This window comes from Glandiceps talaboti, chromosome 4 (assembly GCF_964340395.1).
Source record: "Glandiceps talaboti chromosome 4, keGlaTala1.1, whole genome shotgun sequence".
Taxonomy (NCBI): domain Eukaryota; kingdom Metazoa; phylum Hemichordata; class Enteropneusta; family Spengelidae; genus Glandiceps; species Glandiceps talaboti.
In genome coordinates, this window is record NC_135552.1 from 5,379,981 (window position 1) to 5,404,236 (window position 24,256).

General features: G+C 35.2%; 1 protein-coding gene across 1 annotated transcript in view; it reads left to right on the forward strand.

Annotated features, from left to right (window-relative positions):
* The first annotated feature begins 654 nt into the window (after nt 1–654).
* The window catches only part of LOC144434677 (uncharacterized), a 40,848-nt gene continuing 17,246 nt past the window's right edge, over nt 655–24,256 (forward strand). Inside the window, exon 1 of the mRNA XM_078123184.1 lies at nt 655–755. The gene's annotated coding sequence lies outside the window, so the exon portion shown is untranslated. The remainder of the gene's footprint in view (nt 756–24,256) is intronic.

Sequence of the window (24,256 nt, forward strand, 5' to 3'; positions counted from 1 at the left end):
TGACAGCATTTCTGGCGATATCTAGTAGATTTAGAAGTAGTAATTTTCCACTCTTTTATGAATGCACGGAGTTCTTTTACGCCCATTTTGTTGACAGCTTCGTACATCGCCATACTATTAGATGCCACGACGAAAATACATGTTAAATACGTTCACATACCACTGGCGAAGTTCAAAATTATTTGATATGTGTTTTTTCATCCGTGAAGGCACATTCTTAGTTAACAATTAATTAAAGTAATTAGATGTAAATTGGTTAATTAAATTCTGTATGGTAATAATGATATATTTTGCTGACTGAAAACGAAAGAAAATATGTTGTCAAAATAATTATGTAGTATTCACTAATACTTAGACGATTTTTAAAAATAAAGGAAAAATCAAGCTAATTTTATTAAAAATGTGATATAATTTGGTTTGTTGATTCACCTATTACATGGTCCATTTTATTTTCATCAACGAACAATGTATTACTACTTGTAATGTCACGCTTCAAAACAATCGCGCATTCCATGAACAACCCGCTGTAAATCTGTTCTGCAGATTCCCTTCGCCAATAAGCCACTTGAGTGATGACCCCCTTTGAATATCAGAGAGAGAGAGAAAGAAACCAATCTGCGCATGTCTACTTTAAGCGCTAGCAGAACGAGAAGGTGTATATTGTGTGACATCGACATATCGAAGACTGCCATGCTAAACGTTTAGGGACCGCAAGCTGCGAACGTTCACTTGATATTTCCTCCATTCTCCATTCGGTGAGTACAAAACAAAATACACGTAATGCCGATGTCACAGTTTGCTTTGTTGTCGTAGTAAGACGGGGAGGGGATGAACAATCGCGTGAATGTTGCCGAAACCGGTGCGTGCAAGCACAGAATGCCATAAACATTCGGACATGGGCTTTGCATACGTACACAGCACTAGCACTAACATTCGTGCGTGGCAATTGCCATGGAAATAGCGGGAAACCATATCCGTGCGGCATTGAATAACTCCAAATGAAAGGCGAGACTGAAGCTATTTTTGTATTTGTTATTACAAGCCATTTTAGGTAACGCTTGTTCTGGCGTTTGTTAATATATATATATATATATATATATATATATATATATATATATATATATATATATATATATATATATATATATATCTGTGTGTGTGTGTGTGTGTGTGTGTGTGTGTGTGTTTGTGTGTTTGTGTATTTATAGATACGATAGAAAAGGAAATGCTTTTTAAGATTCAATATAGGACACAGTTCGTAACGTTACTGTGTCATACAACATGGTACACTGATGCAAATCAAAAGACAACGACAGCGTGTAGGCTACAGACGAAGCACTAGATATACTGCACTGTACTATGCATCCACATCTATGTATTTGTTCGTGAATTGTAAAGAGAAACGTACTTTTTTGACAACCTTGCGTCATCGCTTAAAATCGTTCCGAGTCGTGCTCACTTCTATCGACAAACTCCAATATGCTTTGTCTGGGGAGCAACAACAAAACGACTTTAATATGAGTAAAATCGATAATGATTTAGCTATGATATGTCAGATATTTTAACTTATGCATAGCGCATGAAGAGACAATATCAACGCTGGATACCATTCAGTCTCGCATTGGTTGTACGCTGTGTGTCTGCTATCCGCCATCTTGGTGTCATTTTAATTGCAATTTTGTACTCGTTGCGTTTGCCATCAGACTACTATGTATTCACTGCATTTATGATTGAGGGAACGTGCTGTTTCGCATACCGATTTTTGAATATTTTTTGGAATTTAGAATTTAGAAGGGTTGGAAGATCAGTAACCGGACAGCGTTGATGTCATATATGATAGTGAACATCTAGAAAAATACATGCACATGTTTGAATGCTCACTTTGTCAGAATATCAGCTCGGGTATGGCCATGGGTATACGACTTATAAAACAATCTCTCTGTACATCTTTGTACCGCGACATCTCTGCTCCATCTCCATCTCTCTCTCTCTCTCTCTCTCTCTCTCTCTCTCTCTCTCTCTCTCTCTCTCTCTCTCTCTCTCTCTCTCTCTCTCTCTCTCTCTCTCGCTCTCTCTCTCTCTCTCACAATATATATTTCATCCAAAACAGAGGAAATCTATATATAAACAATTTCGTGCCACGAGAAAAGCCCCCCCCCCCCCGCTCAACACTTGTTTTTTTTCTTCATCGATTTTAGAACGACGTTATTCAAAAATGTGTTGATCCGGATAGTTTGTCACACATTTACGGTATAATCGTCACAACTGAGAAGTATATTACGTACATTCTTGGAAGTCACGATCTTGGAAAATGTCTTTCGATATTTGATGTCCAATTTTATGAAGGCGAAGAATTCATCGATTTGTAAGGAAGAAAATGGTGAATGCTCAACGCATAGATATCATAAATCACATGCACAGTCCTCTGAAAGTAATTTAATTTTCTCGTCGAATCATTCTTTCAATTTACAGCTGCCGCCTACGCGGACCATCCGGGTAGTTGTATAACGCACCGCACTCGTCGTAGTTTCTACAAAACTTGGAACGCATTTTTCTACCGACATTATTCGAGATTCCGTGTGAAAACAAGACACGGCGGCATTTCCATATTTTTTTTAATTTTTCTTTTGGTAGAACGTAACTCTGTGTCAGATACTTTATTGTCTCCATGGTTTGGTATATTAAATCCACATTTGGGTTCTAGAAGGAAATGAACTTGAGACTCGAAAATAGTGCCATATAAAACAAGACTTTCGTATAAATAGATTCAGAGGGAAAAAGCTAAGTATTGATAACTTTGTAGGCCAAATAGTCGATGTATATGACACCAATTTACCGTAAAATATGACGTGGACATGCGGTAAATGCATTCTATTGCCGAATATTATTTTACGTAAACAACAAATAATTGAAATTCTGAACGCCAGAATAATTAAACACGGAATGTCAGCGTCCATTTTGATAAGCTGTATTCCCATGAAATATGTTTGCCACTGTTCCTGCTCACTTCAGTTTTCGTCAACATGAAATACCGATTTTTCCCTGGGGCACTATGTAATATTTTCAAGTTTGTTGACGGCAATGGATTCCCAGTGTTGAAATATGAATACCATTGCGCATGTGTAGTAAGTGTGTGCATCAGTCAATCACGCATGCACGTGACACAATGACAAGTTTTCTTTTTCCTTTTAACACACAGTAAACTCTAATTTGAATAATCAGACAGGCAATTTTATTACAAAATGGCGTCCCCCTTTCAAATCTTTTATAAAAAGTTGTTTTAGAAAATGAGTAATTTCTTGATGTTTGTCTTAAATCAGGTATCAAATTTAAATAGTTTCCTTTGATTTGGAGTCATGGTGGCGCTGAATTAATAGCAAGTTGCTTGTATGTTCGACCCTCGTCGCTGCCATTTCTTTCTGATTGGCTACAGTCCTTGGGCAAGATTTGAACCACGATTGTGCCTCATTCAACCCAGGTGTATAATTGGGGACCTGATAAGGTAGAGGTTGTAATGTGAATGCTTTAATCATATGTGCTTATAGCGGCTGCAACGGATTGTTTTCTATCTAGGGAGTAGAGGAAGTACAATGGGTCGCTGTGTCACTATACATGCTGGAGGTAATATTTGGTAGTGCCCTGTGCTCTCTGGAGAACATGTCATGTGTATTATAGAAACTACTACAGTAGATGTATATTACCCCGAGTGCTGCTATACAGCAACTATTTCCCGAGGTTAAAACCAAGAGAACTATTTGCTACATAACAGCACGAGGGGTAATATGACATCCATCCACTAGTGCCCGAATAAGGCCAAGCAATAATGATTTTATAACACATCATATTCTCAGACAGTCATACAAATCACCGATAGGGCTACTGCAACAGTGCCCTTGGCAAAATAGAAAACGAAGATTGTCCTCTAGCTCTGTATGCAAATTGAGGTCACTATGGGTCACAAGTACACACACCACGTGATACGTTATAAGCCAATTACTGAAGGGTATATGAAAACGACGTATTACAATTATTTTTATGACCGTTTTGTTTTTCAACCTGTTATAGTAGATGCCTATCATTTTTCTATGAGCAACTACAATATGACCTTTTCGCGTTTTGTAGTTAGAGTATGCACTGCTATTATGTTCTCAGAGGCGTGTTGAGTATGAGGTGTCATTTCAAACATTCCCCCCCCCCCCCCGGTGGTTAAATTACATTTTTCAGAGACCCACAAACATCACGCCATCAATCATGCTGACATTGTTTTTCGTTCCATTTTATTTTTAATTAGAGGATGTTCATTTTATTTTACAGCAAAGCAAGTTGTGTAGACTAACATTTCAATCAAAACACAGCAAATGTAAACAATTCAATACAAAATCTCAATACGGTAAACATAAAGCACAACAGCCGTCACGCGATTTAAAAGTGATCGTCGAATAAATAGCAAACAGTGATAACTATATACACAGAGTTATCAGTGATATATTTTCCAAGATCTACTCAGTCTGGGGACTCACTAGTTAACACACAATAAAATGCAATTCTTCCTATTTCGAACCCCTGAATAGAAAAAAAAGACGTCTGCCCTTCTCCTGTTTGACGTCTCAGCTTTATAATTCCATTTTGACAGCAACCTATTCTACAATGTGTTTACTCTCAATGATGAATCAATACTGCATTAGTTAAATTGCCTAGAAATTTGAAGCGCTGTCTTGTCGGCTAAATCAATTACTTATTCAATATGTGTGCCCCCGCCGTGAAAGAACACATAATATGAGCGAGCTTGTGGTTGTCATCTAACAATGTCCCCCCTCATTATCTAAAAAAAAAAGGTTTATCACACTCTGGTTTTGTATCTTCAGGTAATATAAGATAAGAAGTTCAATCATAATTAAATAAGTTGCATCTCGTCTTTTAACATGAACCCTGTTTTTACATGCTACATATCGCCGGACTCGTGACTTGTAAAATGGTGTTAGTGAAATACTGATACAATGTGAAAATCGTTCTTACAGGAGGTTTCAAGTCTGAGCATGCGTAAGTCTGCGTACTCCTAGTGACAGACACACTCGCATATGTATGTATGTATGTATGTATGTATGTATGTATGTATGTATGTATGTATGTATGTATATGTGTATCTATCAACGTTGAACAGATTAGGAATACAATTTACATTCTCTGACACATTTTGATGTCTGTTGTAACCTTAGACTTATAATCCAAATTCCATCAAAGTCTCCATATCTCTAGTCATGTCCCCCCCCTAAATTGTTAACCTCTCTGTACCATACCTAGCATCAATCACTACCCTTTAATGTTAAGTTCTTTTACTTTTACTTTACAGCAAAATCCACAAAACAATGCTTTTCAATTACCATGGTAATGATATGCACCCTGTCATGTGACATTGGCCTTAGTTTTGCTATTTCAACATCTGAGTTAAATGTTTATATATAACTATACTCCTAAGTTCTTATTCCAACAGTGTTGAAAAAAAATGCCAATGGCGTTGTAGTACAACTGACTATATTGAAATTAATTAAGTCGTAATGGGGGTACATTACATAAGGCAATTAAATCAATATGCAGATGAAGTAGCAAAAGCTTTCAAAATTGAAGAGTTCACTATCATTCGCAGTAATTGCGACCCACAATGTAATCCAAATAAAAAAATAAGTAATTTTGTTCCTGTTGTTATTGTTTTTGATATACACCAGTCCGATGTGGTGAAAGCAGCTACATTGTTTTTATTTACCAATATTTCGCATTCTCACACCACTTGACATAACCTCGCCATATAGCGTTGAGGATCTGAGGAGATCTTTGTAGTTTTAAAAAAAGTGTCTGTTTTGCACAAAATCGTTAGTTAATTTTGTATAACAAGGATCTTATCATCAATTAATGATCATGACATCATGTGTTTGAACGCCAAAACAAATGTTAACGTGGCCATATGAATGAAGATTGGCTATTTATTTTGGATTTTCAAAACAATTTTATCATGGCTTCCTACTTGAAAAATCTCAAGTCTGTTTGTAATCAAAACAATTCAAAAAACTCTCGCAAACCTTTGCAATCGACCCAGCTGTATAATGTTCAGTCTCTGGACTGAAAAAGTACATTTTTAATCTAATTTTGTAGACCATTTTAAATTTAAACAGTCTCCACCAAGTAACGTAGATGCCCCAAGAAACATCCCCAGCATTACATTTATCAGCTTAGAAATTTAGAGCTTGGATGATATTTTGACCTAATTTGTATATCACTGATTTTAATTTGCCTTGCACATACCATGCTATCTTCTGGCGAAATATTATACCACAGTCCATATTATTGTGAACCTAGTCAATTAACATCTCAATACCCAAAGGAACAAAACGATACAGATATAAGATAAAATCTACCCAAGGGGTATTCAGGTTTAAGACTTAATTCCAAAATAGTTATTTTGGATCGTATACGTGTGTTCTTACGTTAAGTTGTTCTCAAAACCAAACGGATACAGACACAAAGGGATATGTTGGTAATGTGCCGATATTCCTACTGTGCCTCGGCACATTTATGCTAATATGACCTCAACGTGACCTCACCACTATGTTGTTGAATTAACAAAACCTTTCAAGTAGCGATGCGCATTTATTTAGAACTTCTAAGTATTTTTATCAGGTGAGATCCTGTGGTTTATCGTCGCCGAAATATAATATACTCGTCGCGGTACATCGATTGCACACTGTCGTTTCCCCCCGACATCGATTTATGTGGTGATTGAATCGAGTACACAATACCTACACGTACGTGTTATATTAAGTGTGAGCTGCACGTCGTATTAGATCATACATTCACCTATGACCTATGACCTATGACTAATACTTCGATTCTTACATCACAATTCTTTCGTTATTGTTTATCCTTCTATTCAAAACATGGCTGTAACAAATTCATGATTTTGAAGTGACTGTAGAATCCATCTGATATTACGTGTGTTTTCATATTGGATATATATATATATATATATATATATATATATATATATATATATAAAACTATTAAAAATAGTACAGTATCAAGTAAGATACACAGGAGCCGTTACACAGTGTTTCATGCTTACGCAATCATCGGACGACTAACGGTACAGTCAGTGATGTTCTACTATAAAAGTTCAAAAATTCTAAGGTTCCATTTCACGTGATATGGGCGCCACAGTGGAAGTTGGTCAGTACATATCTATTTTGATGTCGGCACTTTGAGATTAATTCTGATCGTTTGTTTAATAAATTGGATTTGTCAGCGTAGATGATACATAGTTTTTCTATGAAAAATAGATATGTACAGATATGTACTGACCAACTTCCACTGTGGCGCCCATATCACGTGAAATGGAACCTTAGAATTTTTGAACTTTTATAGTAGAACATCACTGACTGTACCGTTAGTCGTCCGATGATTGCGTAAGCATGAAACACCGTGTAACGGCTCATGTGTATCTTACTTGATACTGTACTATTTTTAATAGTTATACCGCTCTACATGTATATGTATTGAGCACTGTTTGCTCCAGTATAGACATATTGTATATGTTGAGTTGGTGTGTATATATATATATATATATATATATATATATATATATATATATATATATATATATATATATATATATATATATGTACGTCGTGTAGATGTACCTTTAAAACATATACATATATACATTTTGTAATGTAAAGATTGTTCAGGAGTACTACTGAATTCCCACAAACCCTCTTTCCTCTCTCGCATTTAAACTGAATACCTTCCATAAGGGCAAAGACTTTAGATTTTCGTTCCTACACGCAATGATTGTTGGAATGCATGCAACAGAACATATGCGAATAATTATGACTGTATGAAGTATGTACCAAATTATATTGAATTTCAAGTATGCATTTTGATGATATAATCTAATTACTGACAAATCAATAATTATGCAAATGATTCATTACAACTAAACGCTAAATCATCAAACTTTATATGGTGCATGAACTTTTTCACCATCGATATATATACCAAATTATATTAAATTTGAAGGGACATTCTTAAGATATAGCCTACTTCCTGTGAATCATTAATTATGTAAAATAAATGACTCATTAAAACTAAGTGTTACATCAATAAGCCTTGCGAGACTTGTGCACCCTGCTATCAAATTATATGAAATTTGAAGCTTACACTCTTCATGTATAGCCTAATTACTGAAAATAATTAATTATGCAACTGACTCATTAAAACTAAAATCTACATCGACAGACTTTTCAGGACATTGCCCTTTCTTATGTTTGAAGTATGTGCCAAATTATATTGAATTTGAAGTGAGCATCCGTAAATAAGTTATAGCCTAATTACTAAAAATCATAAGTTATACAAACGAGTCATTAAAACTACAAGCTATATTATCAAACTTTATATGACACATGCACTTTGTTATCATCAATGTATGTACCAAAGTATATTGAACTTGAAGAGTGTATTCTTAAGATATAGCCTAATTACCGAAAACCATTAATTATGTAAACAGCTCATTAATATTCATGGCATGCAAACCAAAACCTAATAAGGTCTTGCCATTACCCTACAAAACACTTGCACCAAATTTCGTTTGAATTGGGCCAGCCGTTTTTGAGAAAATGGTGATACAGACAGACAGACAGATAGACAGACAAAGAGACTGACCGACCGACAGACAGACTGACAGACAGACACACACACACAGACGCACACACACACACACACACACACACAGACGTTTCATCCCAATATATATAACATTCCTTACGGAAGGTAAAAAATGACGACCTGAAAACTGATACAAATACATGTTGCTGAAGTCAGTTTGATATCCACAGTATATACAATTATCAATTCAACGAAGCAGACAAAGATCTTTCTCACAACCTGTCTACATCATCTAAAGATCTAGCTGTGCCCGGCAAGTCTTATATGTACACACAGGGATGAAATCTATAGGGACATCTTCATGTGATTTTTTTTTATTGCTTTACTTTTCAAACTCAATTATACTTTACATCGTTAATAGCTTGAACAGTCATTGTGACTATAGTGTTCAGTTATTGTAACACTTTGCAAAATACTTTTGTCAAGTCTCTCTTTTAAGATTCCTTGCAGAATAAAAAGCGTAGAACCCACTTTCGAACATCTCAAGCAGTTTTCAATGAATTGCTACAAATTCAATAGATTTTTCCTAAAGATTCGGCACAGGTGATAAGTATTGACAAGTAAATCGATTTGTATGATGCATTCAATACATGATTTCATTAGGACATTGACAATATAAACAGTATTTTGTAAATCTAATTTAAACTGTCTACTTATAGCCAGTCGATTTGTACGTATGTACTTCAGATTTACTTCTATACAGCAGCGATTTTCACTTTCGTTTACTCTGTCAATTTATCTATGAACTGACAAGTAAAAACGTGTGCCCTTTCAAGGTACTGGGGCATTATTTCTATTGCCCCCAATCAGACTTGTAAATTTGCAGGCATTGTCAAAAAACTACCTTAATTTCGTACATTTTGGACACTAAGGATAATTGTTGTAGTAATTCCATATTTTCACAGAGTAATTAACAATTAATTCTGTTTGCCTGTTCCTAATGATACCACTCTCTGGTAACATATAATTTAAATTTTTCCGTAATTATTTTCAAACACGTCGGCAGACTTAACCAGGCAAAGTAGTTTCATTGCCACAAATTAAAAAAAATATAACTATCTCAAATTGAGACATGATAGATTAGGAAACCATTTTGAAATTGCAAACTACCGGCGTATTTAAAAACGGAAATGAAGTGTACATGACTAACAATGTCGAGTTTGTGACAAGTACAATGCGAAAATGTAGGGATATAAAGGCACTGTAATCTGAATTTGAGATAGGACGTATGTAGGGAATTACGAACTTGTCAGTAAATGATTAGTACATGATTGTATGAAACTGGCAAGGCATTTATCTATGCATTCATACAAATATTTCAGTTGATTTAACATATTGCTTTTTCCATCAAGTAACCACAAAAGACACCAAAACTTAATATCATACACAAGTCTTAAAAACTGAAAATCTTTGCCGTTGAAAAGATTTCATTTTGAATGTAATTCTCTTTTATATTTTCATGCCTTGCGGGACTAATGCATCACCAGATACAACACATTTATCAAACTGCTGTGGATTGTGTAATGTTTAATATAAACTAAAGATAAGCTATTTTATAATAGTTACTAAAACGAATACATGATTACTATTGCATCGTTTTACAGCAAAGAAAAAAAAAACCTTTGAAATATATTATATTGCTATTTAATGTATAAGGTAACAATTGAAAAAGATCCAGCTATATTAAATATGTTTTATTTGCAGTACACATGAGGTCTTATAAAATACTGTTTGCTTGATTTATCTACGTTTTTTTTTATCGAAGTACCTAAATGCTGTCAAATGCTTCATGGAGTTTACGTGCACAATGAAGTTGAATTTCTTTGAAGTAAATTATAGTGACCACGTATGTGAATTGAAATAAGATAATATTTCATATCGACCTTTTTTCCGATCTCTTTATAATACTGTAAGTGTTGTATGTACTTTCCTCATTAATTCTAAAGATCCTTGAGGTTATCTACACTGTTGCATTTGGAGCATAATATCAAACATTTTCAGACTCGCTTTGTTAACAAAATTACACCTCCACTAACTGGGCATACATTATGACATATAAAACCTGTAAATGGAACTCTGAGCATGATTGCTTCTCGACGAACATTAGCAATAGGCAAATAAATCACACAATAACAGCCTGATTTCGGAAACGGTAGAGTGATTTTTGTTCCTTACGAATTCAGAACTCGTTTGTCTACAGACCTAAAAAAAAACATTATTCATAGTACTAATCGGAGGATGGAAATGTTCGAGTTAATGAGAAAACAGTATCTCAAAAATCACCTTCCTGACTGTCATCTACGTGTGCCTTCAGGATCTCCTATCTCATCTCCCCTATACGCTTGAATCAGTAAAACCGACATTAGCATCAGCATCAATACATCAATAGCATTTTCCATGGAATCTTCAGATATGACAAGATAGTCCCAAGATAGTATATCATGACAAAATAGACTTTGAAATATGTCTTTGATTAATTTTTAAATGATAAATAGTACATATAGTGCATTGAATTTATTTTTTTCGTACATGTTAATTTACGACGCTAATGCTCCGTATAATGTGATTTGTTTTCGTCGATTGCACAAAATGATTAACCTAGATATGAAATTCGACTAAATATATACAATGTCATTCTTTTTGCATGAAACGTTTAAATATATTTCATTTGGAGAACGTACAAGAATATATGTCTTTCGTTATTTATTTATTACTATATGGGCTCCTGAAATAAAACCTACACTTATTTGACTGTTCCTAGATTCTTTCGTTATGGTAGCCTCGATCTATATTTAAGAAAACATGAATCTTTGACTGGCTTGTGCTGAAAATACACCATTTTATTATTTTCAATGAGGGTTCAAAATTCAGAGAGAATTTAATAATGGTTACATTTTTTTATTTTGCTGGTCGAATAATGTACGAAAATCTGCGATGACGTAACCAAGGTAAATAACAAATGAAATATCGAACGATTTTTTAATTAGAGTACCATCTAAATTTTCCATACAGTTACTATTTCATCGTTGCCCTATTTTCACTCATCTGTTTTATGTATCAATCTATATTTCATTTATCACCTCTAACCAATAGTGCTCTGTGAATAACTGCATGTAAATGTTACTACCTTGGAGTTTAATACAGCTATCCCTGAGTGAGTCCTGTCATGATTGCTGTAGCATTTTGTTTCACATGTTAGTAATTTTATATCCTTTCAATTCGATGCACAGTCTTAATTTCAGGAAGTGACTTTTTAGATGGCGCCAGATTTTAATTTTGAATTCAATGTACAGCGGAGTTAAATAAAAAAAATTCGAATGTTCTTTTCTGACATTTCATGACCGTGTATCGATATATATAAAAACAGTGATCAATTATTAATGTGGACGGTGATAAATTCAAAATGTTCCTTACGCTAATGAAAGAAAACCCGTCGAGTAAATGACAAGCATGCCGACCTTGATGGAATGGCTGACCTTGTCTGACCTATCCATATCGTTCACATATTTACACTACTGTGACGCAGTGAGAGAATATTTAGAAACGATGCAATAGCAAACAGTCTGGTTAGAAAATTTGTTTTTTCAAATAACATAGTTAATGACGTATCTCTATTCACTTACGCATTGATGGTCTCAACTCGAGTACTTAAGCTAATTAAAGATCAAAAGTCGTTCGTTGTCAAGGCAACCATGTCTGTGCTGTTAGTCTAACACCAGTCACCACTCCTGTGGTAGACAGTGTTATTACTTCAGTTAATTGAGTTATACCAAACATTTAGGTTGTGATACACATCACGGATACAACACTCAGACGCAGACACACAGACATAGTATAATATAATGTAATATAAATACATATATATTGTTACTTAATTTAATTTCTTAAAAGCACACTATACTACGTCTAAGTGCTCTTTACACAACTTAAAAGCTAAAGGAATAAAAGACTACAATTTACCTACAATGAAATACTAATTACTAAATAAATTACTAATATAAATATATAATATTATATATATATATATATATATATATATATATATATATATATATATATATATATATATATATATATATATATATATATATATATATATATATATATATATATATATATATATATATATATATATGCATGCATGCCAGAATATGATTTGTCCTATGAGGTCACCTGCAAGTTGTATCAGGGTTAACATATCTCGAAATAAATGTAAGTTTAACTGTACCGTGCAGTGACGTTATCAGGGAAAAACAACTTGATAAGTTGATGAAAATTTATATACAAACCATATGAATTTATTTAACCCAAATTTATTCGAAATTACAAATCATCGAATCAGCACTATCCTGACATCAAGTTGCTTTTTTGTAGTATTTGCCACTTGCTTTGGCCAAATGCCAAATACCATGGTTATTCTGGCAAACCAATGTATTCACATACAAGTTTTATAAACCAATTAGTTTGTGGAAAAACCCCGTCATGCAGGCAAACATGAGTGACAGTGAGAACCTAAAACTATGCCTGCACAGATTTATTGACTTCCTGTGGACATAAAGATCCGGTCAACCAATTACTATTTTTTAAGTTTAAAAAAAAAGAATTTCATTAGAACTCCTAATTGTTTTGCTATAGTGTTTACATGAACAAACAGAAGAGACAGATATCATGACAAAATACAGACAAACGAATATTGCCATGGCAATAACCCCATTTTGGTTGCATTCCCATTATATCATAAACCATGCTAACTGCAATAACAGAATCAGTCATTCACATAATAATTTCAACAATTTCAATAACTACCGAGCAGATTGGGCTGAAATTTACCGGGGTGCATCTGGGGAAGTGTAGATGAAGATGTATTCTTGACATGATGATCCCATCAGTGATATGCAAATTAAGTCTAAAACTGTCATTTTTGGTCAAAAAACTCCAAAACTACATGGTGAATGTGGCTGAAATTTGGTGGAGATGGTTCTGGAGGTGTAATTCTGCAGATACTGTTTAAAACACCTTGACACAATTGGCCCTAGCAACCACAACCACACCCTTAGCAACAGTGAGATAATGATGTATACTAAAACATGACAACGTGAATGGGTAGACATTGTCAAGTGAATGAGATTCACATAATGTATGCAAATATGCCTATCAACAAGATTACGCCCCATAGCAACAGCCAAATGATGATATATATTGCAAGTGAACAACAGGGATCAATAGTTCAATGGATAAACATACAACAAATGTATGCAAATATGCCTGGCAACAAGACCACACCATAGTAACAGTCAAATAATGGTGTATATTGCAAAGATAAATATGGATTAATAGGCTAGTGAATTACCATCCAAAAAGTGAATGCACAAATGCCTAGCAACAAGACCATGCCCATAGCAACTGTGAAGTGATGTATATTGCAAGAATAACAACATAGGTGGTTAGGCAAGTGAATACCAACAGTAAATTTTGGTGTAGATAAACATTTACTAAAACATAAAGTATACAGTTGTGTTACAACTATTGGCACTATTTTTCTGTAGAGCTGGCTGTGTTCTTTACGTTGTTTGCCAATGAAGGGTTTAATATCTCGTTGCCTGGCATACTCTGGTTAGCAATGTCTACAGCATTTACATACACAAATATTAAATCTTCATTATAAAATTACAATGTATGAGAAAAAATGAAACTCCTTGTCTACAGAACCACCCTATAGAAAGTTAACAAAGTCTATATCTTGAGCTGGTTCATAACGAAATCTATATTTTTTCTATATACGCATGGTTAACACTCCCAAGCCTCGGAAACTGCGAAAGAAATGAACGTTGACTACTGGAAAGATTTAACATCACCCAACTTCAATAATTAGCATTGAACAAGAAGTACAAAAAAACGATATACGGTCCATTATTCTTTGCAAATCAAACTAATAAGAGTGATTGCATTTTTGAACCGTTTTCATCATAATTACATCTATATTATTCTAGTTCTAATTGAATTATTGCTAATAGAGGTATTAATAATTAAACACACAAGGCCTATATTACTACTGCAATTAATATTGGCGGATCTCATATTGAAATAATTTTTGAACCATGACGTTGTGTAGATCTCAAATATTAGCTTAGGCTTGCAGTTACCATAAGCTCTCTTACATACTTTGCATCAAAGATAGAACGTACATGTAGGTCTCACCAATAAATTGTGAATTGATACGTTTAGGCATACCTTAGAAGTGTGCTGTTACAGTATACGTACAGATTTGTAAAATGGAATACAACAGAATGGTTTTCTTTTATGACATGATGAGAGAAACAAGCGTTAGTCGGTGCGTCGTTCATTCATTCATTCATTCATTCATCCATCCATCCATCCATCCATCCATCCATCCATCCATCCATTCATTCATTCATTCATTCATTCTTTCTTTCATTCAGTCAGTCAATCAGCCACTCGCTCGCTTACTCACTCACTCACTCACTCACTCACTCACTCACTCACTCACTCACTCACTCACTCACTCACTCACTCACTCACTCACTCACTCACTCACTCACTCATGATCACTTACTCAATCACTCATTCTTACTGGCTCACTCGCTCTCTCCCTCAATCACTGACACATGCGCAAACATTATCGTATGTATATATAACATCTAAACATGTATCTATATATATAATATATATATATAGGAAGTCAGTGGTAAGATATGTCCGTAGTACAGTGCTCGATACGTCTGCACGCAGAGCGGAGTATATGTTGAGGGTAGAAGAAAATCAAGTCGGGTTTTTCGTCTCTACAAGCCTGTTTCGTGAGTAAATCACTCAGGAGATGTTGATGTATTTACTCACGAAAAAGGCTTGTAGAGACGAAAAACCCGACTTGATTTTCTTCTACCATCAACATATAATATATATATATATATATATATATATATATATATATATATATATATATATATATATATATATATATATATATATATATATATATACATTTGTACAGACTATCAATTTGTCTTATATACACGGAGATCATAAATACACACAGACACGGACACAGACAATATTCATATAATAATTAGGTAATATGTGCAGGATTAAATAAACAAGTCCCTCAGGATAAATTATTACTTCATGTACTTAAAAACGTCATAAACAAACAACCTTTTTGAAGCGTCAAAATTATAAATGTGTGGTACGGCAGCCTTTACATCCTAAGTAAGACAGAATTAAACTTTCCATTGACTAAAAGATACGTCAGTTATCCCTCGATTGACATGAATAGGTAGTGTCTGCCCTTTGCTTACGTCACTGTCAAAATGTGGGGGGGGGGGGGTCAAGCAACATTAAGAAGCGCTTCAGATATTCAATCAGTCCCTCACTGCTTGTTATACACTAGTACAGTCAAGCTGCTGCCCTTAACAACAGTCGTTAGAGTTATCTAACACTAAGGTAATCATTGCGATCTATCTCGGTTGTATTGACAATAATATGGAGTCTGTACCTACAGAAATAAGCACAGTATTTAAAAAAAACCACTTTCAATTATATAATTCAGGCATATGTTGGTATGGGAAGTTTGGTGAGTTCCATTGCTGTAGAGTTGAATGATATCTGTTCAGAGAGTACAATAGAGTTACTCTAGATCTAGCACGGAAATTTGAAAACGATCGCAACGTTCCAAAGTATTATTCTTGGAACCATGAACAATGTATTTTCCATTTTTTTCTTCAATTTTCTATACTATATAATAAGGACATTATATACCAGCTAAATAGGGGCGACGAAGCAAACACTTCGCACGAGAAATTTTGATCGCCTATGAAAATAAATCCACCCGTTTCTATGACAACGCTAAGTAGATATTAGTGTCAAACACTATCGCATGGTGCATACCTTACCAAACTATTTTATTTCAATAGCGTAAACCAGTTTGTACTAGTCAGAAATCACAAAGGAAATATACTTGGACATATATTAAAACATATGTTTTTCATTCTAATTTTACGTTGACGTCACAATTGATGGAAATCAAAACTCGGTGTTTATGAATAATTAACATATATGACATTTACATCGGTACACTGAGATGATCATGTACGCACTCATCATCATACTGCCATTATTGCAGCACAAGTTATGAAGCCAATACAAATAAAATTCGATATTTAGTGATCCGGAAAAACGTAACATGGTGGCTCAGTGATTCAATTGTGACCTTTTTGACCCTGTCAAATGTCAGACATAGCTAGCGGAGTCATTTTGCTTTTGTTGACCATTGTCATATTAATAGTAACAATATTGCGTCATAGTTTACACAGACTGTTCGCGGGTACTGGCTGTTCAATCAGATGAGCACAATCCCTGAGAGAGAGAGAGAGAGAGAGAGAGAGAGAGAGAGAGAGAGAGAGAGAGAGAGAGAGAGAGAGAGAGAGAGAGAGAGAGAGAGAGAGAGAGAGAGAGAGAGAGAGAGAGAGAGAGAGAGAGATGGACAGATAGATAGGGACAAACAGGGACAGACAGACATACAGACAGAGCTATTTTAGGTTGAAGATGGCATATACGTAGTATGATATGCAATGATTATAATTTCATGCCACTATTACCAATGATGTCATGCACCGAACTATCTCCTATCAATAGTGACGTTGTATTCTAATGACGTTATGCACGCACACAGATGTAGTTTTCATCGCACACTTCTACTGGAGGGTGAAATGAAAATAAAAAGAAACAGCTCCGGTGATTTGTCTGTGAAAGCCAATTAACTAAGTAACATGGTTGTATGTCATTAAGACAAGTTATGATGACCATGTTTCTAATCAATTCAATCTTGTATTCTTGCATAGCTTCATAATCGCGTTATGTTTCTGTCGCATGACGTCATAGAAATCTATTCATATCGCGGACCATTAAGTTCAAAGATGACAAGATCTTGACGTACATATAGGGTCATGATCTAGGTTGCTATGTACGTACCTTCACTTCTATTAGTCTTGGTTCTATTAACATTTGAATGTCATTGAAAACTTGAAAAAACTCCTGGTAGTATGGGGGACTAATACACATGTATGGGAGTGTTCCTGTGTATGGATAATGGACTCCCATGCTATCAATAATTCAGGGCCACTTCAACAAGTCATATTATTGCTATGCGATAAGCTTAATTCTACTTTCAACTATATTAATCTAATAATCCCCATTTATCCTTTCCTCTCCATCTCCCCTCCCTCCCACCTGTGTCTGTAACTAACTAATTTTCATTTTTCATGTGATAAAACGAAACTATATCGTGAACCCGTGGATAATATCTGTGGTCGTTGTTGATATTGAATGAATGTTTTTCACGATGGAAAGAAAAGGAAGGTTATAATTACACCTCCTTTTTTATTCAAAACCGACTAAATCTGGAGAGAGCTCTAGGAATGAGTTCCACCCGTCTGTCCGTGCTTAAATGTGTATGTGCGTGAGTATGTGTACAAACATATCTCATCAGACATGAACGAGCCACTTCCTTTCAAATCTGACACAGTATATTAGCTAAGCTGATGTTCTGATCTGATTTGAACAATCTAAGCAGATCGTTAAGATAATACTGAGTCAATTTGTTTCACAACTGTATTTTTGATATGACGTGTGATATTTTAATATATCAACAGACTGAATCAATTTTATATGTGAAGGGCTAGGGAACTGGATTATATTTATGCGAGAACGTGACTCAGAGAGAGAATATTGTAACTTGTCATCAAATACTAATTACAGTGATCCAAAGCTGTATATTATCATGTATTATGAGTTAAAGGTACGGTATCATTTTAGGAGAGAGCGGTTTATTATTACCAGGAAAGTCACGCAAACAAAACAAAACAAAACAAAACAAAACATTACATCTCTCTCACCTATTCTCACATGGGAGTCGTTGAGCGTAGGGTTTACTCCTGGTTTGTACAATAAAAAACCCGAAATCGATATACGGGAATCAGTATTTAAATCTCTACTATTGATCCAATCACAACGTACTACTGGAGCTTTGATAACTTTCTTGTCAGAATATAAATTACATTACAGTTGTCACTTTTCTTTCCTCATTCATAACAAATATTATTGGACAATATTAGATTATGCTTTGTGGGAACTTGTAGGGATATTGTTAGATAGTTCTCGCCACAAAAGACTAATGTATGTTCTAAGTAACAGTCCTTGTTTTCTCACACAGAAGTATGTGTAATCCTTACCACGTGTCACTCACATGTCAGTCACGTGTAAACATAGAAAAGCTGATAATAATTATAAACTACTTTGGGTGTCAGTATGTTGTGCATATGAACACAATTAATCTTGTCCTGCAGTTCAGTTTCAAAATTGGTTTGTCTTTGTGAACCAAAGGCAGTAGAACACCCTCCCAATAATACAACTTCGCTAGAAATCTTATGTTTTCGTAAATGTATGTGTAACATTGATTTTGGAGGAGCCGTTCACTTCTACGCAGTAGTCATGGTGTTTCACAAGTATGAGGGCTCAATAGCTCAACCAATTGAACTACCACCACCTACAGCTAGCTACAGCACCGCGTCGTCAAACATAAAACTAATAACTATTACGTTATAAGTGACACTTCATAATTCAATAATTGAACTGATACGGTCATGGCCTTTATGCCACGACCCTAAATTACACCAATCGACGTACTTGTGACGTGAGTAACGTTTTAACATCTATCAAACCGGTATCATCTTTTACATCTATTAGTCTGTTCTGTGTGCTAAAAATACACTACATAAATCATGAAACATGTGTCCTTAATGCCGGTCTTAATTCGCTTGGAGCGACCTTTCACTTTTAAAAAGTATAGAAACATAAACATGCCTAAAACATCTGGCATTTGTTATTGAAATAAGTCCGTCAATTTGGAAGTCATCTAATGAGGACAGTCTAGTCTATATTGAAAATGGTCATGTTTATGCCAAATTGTGTGGCCTTCAATGCAAACGAAAAACAGACTTACACATCAGAATAAGGAGATACAGCAAACTCGTGTTTTTAATGATCACTGTCAGTTAACTGAAAAGGTCACAAGGTGAATTATGAATATAGATTGGCGGGTTATCCCCGTGGTAATTCAGAAGTGTAACGCAATGATTGAACACTTCTATTACCGATTGGAAATTTACGTTAATTTGATTAAATATGCAATTTTAGTAAATTTGTAGAAGACCCAAGGAAAGTTAGAAAACGCGTATTTATCTCGATATATTAGAATGTTGCCCAGGACGTTTGAGTTGCAAACAATGTGAAAGACATTAACTTTATAATGTAAGACATCTGCACTGGTGACCCCCCCCCCTCCCAAAAGGTCGCGGGGTAAGCGTTAGTTTATATCCTCTAGCTACTCTATCATTTGCAATATAACCCAATGAATTAAAAATAACTCTTTTGCCATAAATTTAAACTTGTTTGACTGCCGTCTCTGTTGTCTACAGTGTAGACATAGTGTAGACTGTGCTCATATGACTTGACATTCAGTGGTTTCTCTTTGCGGCATACACGCTATTCCTGCGTTCTAGCCACTTATTTCACGACACAGTATTGACAGATGTATACTTAACAAGTCTGAATAGTCTGTCGTTCAATGATCATTTGATTATGATTGACATGGTGGTAATTCCCAAGCAACAAATGTCTGGCATGGTAAAACACTTCAGATACGACTTACAGTATTACTCGCATGAGCTTTAGGAATTGGTAGCTCCTCCATCTATGCAACGTGTATGTATGCATGTATGTATGTATGTATGTATGTATGTATGTATGTATGTATGTATGTATGTATGTATGTATGTATGTATGTATGTGTATGTGTGTGTGTGTATGTACGTATGTATGTATGTATGTATGTACTAGTGTATGTATGTATGTATGTATGTATGTATGTATGTATGTATGTATGTATGTATGTATGTAGACGACTTTCAAAGATGCATTTGGAAGCATTTGACAACGGATTTATGATCAATGAAATGATACAAAAGATATATACAACGGGTCTACAGGTGAAATAACACAGCCAACGAATTAAATATACCGTGACTGTTCAGGGGTGTCCATGGTCAGTTATAGTCTTTGAGCAATGAATTGATAAATGGCTCAGATGGACTGAGGGTCCCTATGGCAGAGTATATACACCAAACCCTGTACAAGGATATGTGGATGATGTTGACGTTGTAGCACATACGATGCACATATTTCGAAATGCTATGGCACTAAGTTTGAGAAATACTTCCCACTATCACTGGAAATAAACAACTACGGGTTTCGTACCGAAGTTGTCGTGTTAGGAAGCCTTGGCAATGTTCACTACAGATTTATAAGTGGAAAGTAGGTTTGAATAAGAGTAATGCTTATTGCATTGCAAAATATTGCAGCATTAGTTCAATAATTGGTTCTAGTAATATCTGGAGAAAAAGATGGAAGCATTATAACAACTAACACACTATATCTGCCTTGTGATGTGGATAACATGTTCAAATGCAATTTGATATATTTCCTGCTAGATGCAGTGTGAACCCAGTGATACTGTACCTGTACATAATAATTTAATGTATTTCGGAAAAAACATAATTTGATATGTATGTATGTATGTATGTATGTATGTATGTATGTATGTATGTATGTATGTATGTATGTATGTATGTATGTATGTATGTATGCATGCATGCATGCATGCATGCATGCATGCATGCATGTATGTATGTATGTATGTATGTATGTATGTATGTATGTATGTTTTGGATTTTTATTTTATTTTAGAATATGAATTTAACTTGAATCTGTGTAATTGCATCTTAACCTATATATTCTGATAAGTTCTGGTTGCAAACTTTGCAGATGTTTGAGGTCAATAGGTTTATGAACGCGACTGAAGCCGTTATAGGCATTTCTGCTATAAGTTCGTCACCTGATGACGTCAGAAGAGGTTATGAGGTCAGCCAGAGATTATTTGAAAATTCTTTACCAGGGCAAAAATTTACGCGTTCACGTCGTTTCTTTTCATTATATAATTCCAACTTCGATCAGTGTTCGATGCGATTACACAACATATGGGGGTCACATTCTATCCTTGAATCTATTCAACATATTTCTTTTGTTATCCGATGCTCACTTTCACTGGAAATAGAAAATAAAGAAAGTGTTATCATAGTATATGTAACGTCTTTTATAAAGTACATCTTGGTTGTTTAGGGGTGATTTATAGAATGCTATAATATCTGCTTATTCCATACAATTCCGGCCAAAGGCCATTCCAGACTGCAAACAGGAAATTGTATAATCACCTAATAGTAGAGCTTTTCCCTTGGTATTCTGTAGAAGGGTAATTCAGGGATGTTTTTTCGTATTGTTCAGACATTGAGGAAAGCAGCAGTGCTCTGTTCTATGATTAACTGAGTAACCTATGTCATGTATATGTTATAGTTTACTATACACCAGGGTACACAGACAGGAAGTAGAGCGCCACTATGGCAATTTTTGGAAAGGCCTATTAAACTTATCGTAATCTACCCTTTGTGTACTTAACAAAGTATAATTTTGTCCGAGTGAAAGAAATGATAATACCCAACGCTAATTTTAACCTTTGTCGAGTATGACGCTTATTTTCTCAACCGGACTGTCTCCAACAGTAGCGTTTAGAATTACGCAAATTACTTCCGAGATTTTTTTCCTAGTTAAAATCATCTTAACAAGGATATTTTTTTTAGTAACGGGCGGCATACATGTATGACGATTACCATGGCAACCCACCGTTTACGTAAATCCCTCTCGGTGAAATCTCATCAGAAAAGATGAAATGGTCGGCGTGTCTCTCAATATAGAACAATCATCCAACAATAGCCTGTATTTCTTACAGTTGGATGGGCTGATGGTTCATTAGTTATGACATTTCACATGAGTTGATGCCCCATTTACGATAACATTGAATGACGAATCTATTTAGGCAGAGACACACAGACAGTCGTCTGGTGAAGATACACAGATGTCAAAGATACTTATCTCAGAGTGTAAATTATTCAAGTCCTGCTTACGGAAAATATTTCATGCGTGTGATAGTTTGCTCAACTGCAAAAGCTCGAGTCACTGTTGATTGCATAATACAACAGCGTTTGGTCGCTGGAAGTGTGTGGTGGTGGGGGGTGGGGGGTGGCGGAGCGGGGGCTGGGGGAGACAAATGGACATTTTACACAGAAAGAGAATACTCTACTCTCAAGTAAACGAAACACCATGGCAGCTAATGACACAAAGAAAACACAATTCATATGGGTAATAAATGGACAGATGCCTCTGAAATGTTGTCATCCCAATGTGGTCTTTGGTCTTTCAAATTTTGACATGTTCCCTGTCAGGAAATTGCTCCTGTTTTATAGTATTTGGAATGTAATGTTATATTTGCAATTACTAGTTTCAAGCTAATGTAAATGGCCAATGCATTGAACACCTAGTATAAAATCATGTATGTATGTATGTATGTATGTATGTATGTATGTATGTATGTATGTATGTATGTATGTATGTATGTATGTATGTATGTATGTATGTATGTATGTATATGTATGTATGTATGTATGTATGTATGTATGTATGTATGTATGTATATATACATATGTATGCACGCATTCCTCTATTTAAACAGATAAATTTGATGTCATAATTGTTGTATTGTCAAGAGTTGATTACGTTACAGCAGGTACCTACTATATGTCTGATTTATTTGATCATTTCCTACAATCTGATTTGGTGTACAAACTACTGTACATTTTATTTGCGACAGTCATACTTTCTGCGACATTGTGACAAGGCAGCTGTCGTGATATGTGATTTATCAGTTGAAAATACAATGAGATACCGTGTGTTATGCCTCGAGCACCATACATGAACACACATGAATAAATGGACTTTGTACTCTGAACTTCCATGATCATGAAGTAAAGCTGTCCGTGAGAGAGAGAGAGAGAGAGAGAGAGAGAGAGAGAGAGAGAGAGAGAGAGAGAGAGAGAGAGAGAGAGAGAGAGAGAGAGAGAGAGAGAGAGAGGGGGGGGGGGGAGGGAGGGAGGGGTCAGAGAGAGATTGCGATGATTCGCAGTGTCTCTTCATAATAGAATTGTATACAATCATTATTACCCATAGATGTCTGTAATATTGCGGAGTTATACCAACAACACCTTGACACGCATCTACCTCGTTACGCCTGTTGGTTACGTGACAAACACATGGCACTGTGTTAGTCGACACCCTCGTTACGAATTATGTAGCTAAGTGAGGTTCGATATATCGTACGCTCGACCTTTCGACCATTAGCTACGGTGGTGTGGATTCGGACAGTGCGGATTACGTGTACGATAGATAGCAGGTCTTACATGACGGACTCCATGTGAACCACGGCTGACACAAGTTTGATGCATCCAGTGGCCTATGAAAACGTATGATTCACATGATTTGGTTGTAAGCTGTCTCTCACGCATCTTCATTATTAATTCATGTAAGC